The sequence below is a fragment of the Mus pahari genome, chromosome X, assembly GCF_900095145.1.
Source record: "Mus pahari chromosome X, PAHARI_EIJ_v1.1, whole genome shotgun sequence".
Lineage (NCBI taxonomy): Eukaryota > Metazoa > Chordata > Mammalia > Rodentia > Muridae > Mus > Mus pahari.
Window position 1 is genome coordinate 1,552,083 of NC_034613.1, and position 2,781 is coordinate 1,554,863.

Here is a 2,781-nt window from a genome sequence, read left to right on the forward strand (position 1 = left end):
TAAAAGGTTTTAATCAGAGGTACTTGAGGTCACCATGGAAGGCAGGAAATCTCTGAAGTCTATGAAGTGTTTTGTCCAGAGTTTGCTTATGAGTCATTTGGTTCTCGATATGGAAGCTGAGGTTCCTTGATCTTCTCTAAGCTTCCTTGTCTGGATATTTAAGCATGAGGCATTGGTATGTCTTTACACTGTGACATCTGAACTCCTTGAGGTTCTACACACTAAAATTTTAATAACTGCATTTAGGAATCTGAGGTTAGGATTTCGGGGCTTTTCTGAAATCATTGAGTATCTATTCTGCACATTTTTATTCTGAACTATTTGGGGTCCTATATTTAGGATGTGAAAGCTCCAAGCTTATCTTTAAGCACCTCTATTGCCAGATCAGTTATTGGAGGAAGAGTATCTGGTGTTTTGAAGCTCTTTTTTTTCACAGTATGGAGTCTAAAGTATGTGGGAGTCCTTTTTTTTAGAGTGTGAGATCTTTCACCTCTTTGAGGATCTGCATCCTGAGTAAGATGTTATAGGTCTGTGTAAAGGGACAAAATCATGTGCATTTGTAGATCTGTGTTACGATGTAAAATTTGGGAAGTCTTTTTGAAGAATTCTGAGCTCTTTGAAGGTTTGTTTCCCAAAGTTTTAGATGGAGGTCTATGCATCACAGCATTCTTTATCCCTTTATGAACCATGAACTACACTTTAAATGGGATATTTAGTGATCTGTATTTAGGTTGTGAAGAACCTAAACTCATTGAAGTTCTGTGTTGTATGGTCAGGGATTGGGGTCTTTTAAAGTGTATGTTCATAGTGTGGAGTATTTCTCTCATTCCTGAAGGACTAGTATTCCCTAGCATTGACTCGAAGGTATTTGGAGATCATCTTCAAAGTGGAAGTTATTTGAATTCTTTGAGGTCTGTATCCTAAGATTCCAGTTTGATCTATTTTCTGGTCTGTGTTTAAGCCCTGAGTTCCCTGGTGGCCTTTGGATAGCTGTGTCTGTGCTTTTGACTCTCTGTCACCAGAGAGTGTCCAAGGAATAAGAGCTCATGGATCTTTTGGAATCGGCAGTTTCAGTGTTGAATGTGACACACTGAGATTGGGGGCCAACTTAAAATGTTTCTGAACTCTTTTGTGTCCGATGGCCCACATTAGAGTATCAGGAATTTGAGAGGTCCCATGTTCTATTTTCAGGTTGCTGAGAATGTTTGTCACAAGGTTTTGAGACTGATGTGCCCTGTTAGATAAGAATGCACTATGTAGCCAATGAGGGTCTGGAACTCTAAGATCCTCTGGCTGTGGCCTCCTGAGTGCTAGGATTCCAGACATGCACAGCCATACCTGTCAACCCAAGGTACTTGGAAAGTCACGTTTGGAGCATGAGGTCTGTGATATCTCTAAAGGTCTGCATTCCAGAGATTTTTCTCAGAGATGTTCAGATGTATTGCTTCAGATTGTGGAGCCACAAAACACTGTGAGGTTTGTGATCTAAGACTAGAGTCTGAGATGGTCAAGGCTATGTATCATATCTTAGTGTGTGACATCTCTGAACACTTTTGAGTGTGTCATATTTGGGGATTTGTATGGAAGGCATAGAGTTTTCAAATTCTTGCTGAGTATTTGTCCCAAGTTTTTTTCAGAGGTTTTTAGAGGTTCTGTGTTGTGAGAATAAAAAGGGTGTTTTAATTCATTTTATGTGTTCAAATGACTTATATTTGGTCTTCTATATTTATATGAGAAATCTCTGAACTCTTTCAATGTGTTTTCTCAAGATTTGATTCCAATACATTGATTTGTGAGTTCAGGAGCATAATTTCTAAATAAGGGTGGTGACCATTTTTGCCAAGGTTTAAGTCTTGCATAACTGGAAATTTATGTTCAGGAAGAATTGTCTCTGAACTCACCAATGATCTGTTTTTCAGTATTTTCCCCTTAGGTATCTTGAAGTCAGTGTTCAAGTGGGCAATGTCTTCGAAGTCTTAGACAGCCTGTGTTTCAAAGTTAGAGTTTGAAGTGTACATTTGTCTCACTTAAGCTCTTCAAACACTTTGTGGGTCTGAGTTCCATGATTTGAGTGTGTGGAAAATAAGAGTTTGTGTGCAGGATATGGGTTCTCTTAACTATTTCAAGTTCTAGTCCAAGGTTTGAATTGCTCACAGTATGAGTCTCTAGTCAATTTCTAGTCTGTCTTCTATGGGGGGAAACTTGGATATAGTGTTGATGCCACAAGGCATCTAAAATGTAATGAGCCTTGTTTCACAAAGGCAAAGTCTTTAAGATATTTGGGAATAAATTTTGGACATCTGAGCTCTCTGAACATTGCAATGGCCCATGCCCCAACATCTGAACTAAACATCTCAGTGGCATGTATAGCTTCCCTAACAGCCATGGAAGCTCTTCCCTCATGCATCTCTGTTTTCAGAAGTTTGCTCTTGTTGTGTTTGAGAATGAAGGTCTTGTACCAAATGTGGGGAGTTTTCATCCTCATAGTTCTTAAATAACTTTTATATGCTGACATCTCCTTTCCACCCTCCTACAGCTCCAGTTATAGTAATGTTCAACCCTTTGGTGCCACCCCTCTAGCCTCTGAGCACTACACACTTATCCATTTAAAAATGAAATCGCTGTTGTAATCTTGTTATATAATTTCTTTTTATTTATTTATTTATTATATGTAAGTACACTGTATCTGTCTTCAGACACTCCAGAAGAGGGCGTCAGATCTTGTTACGGATGGTTATGAGCCACCATGTGGTTGCTGGGATTTGAACTCTAGACCTTTGG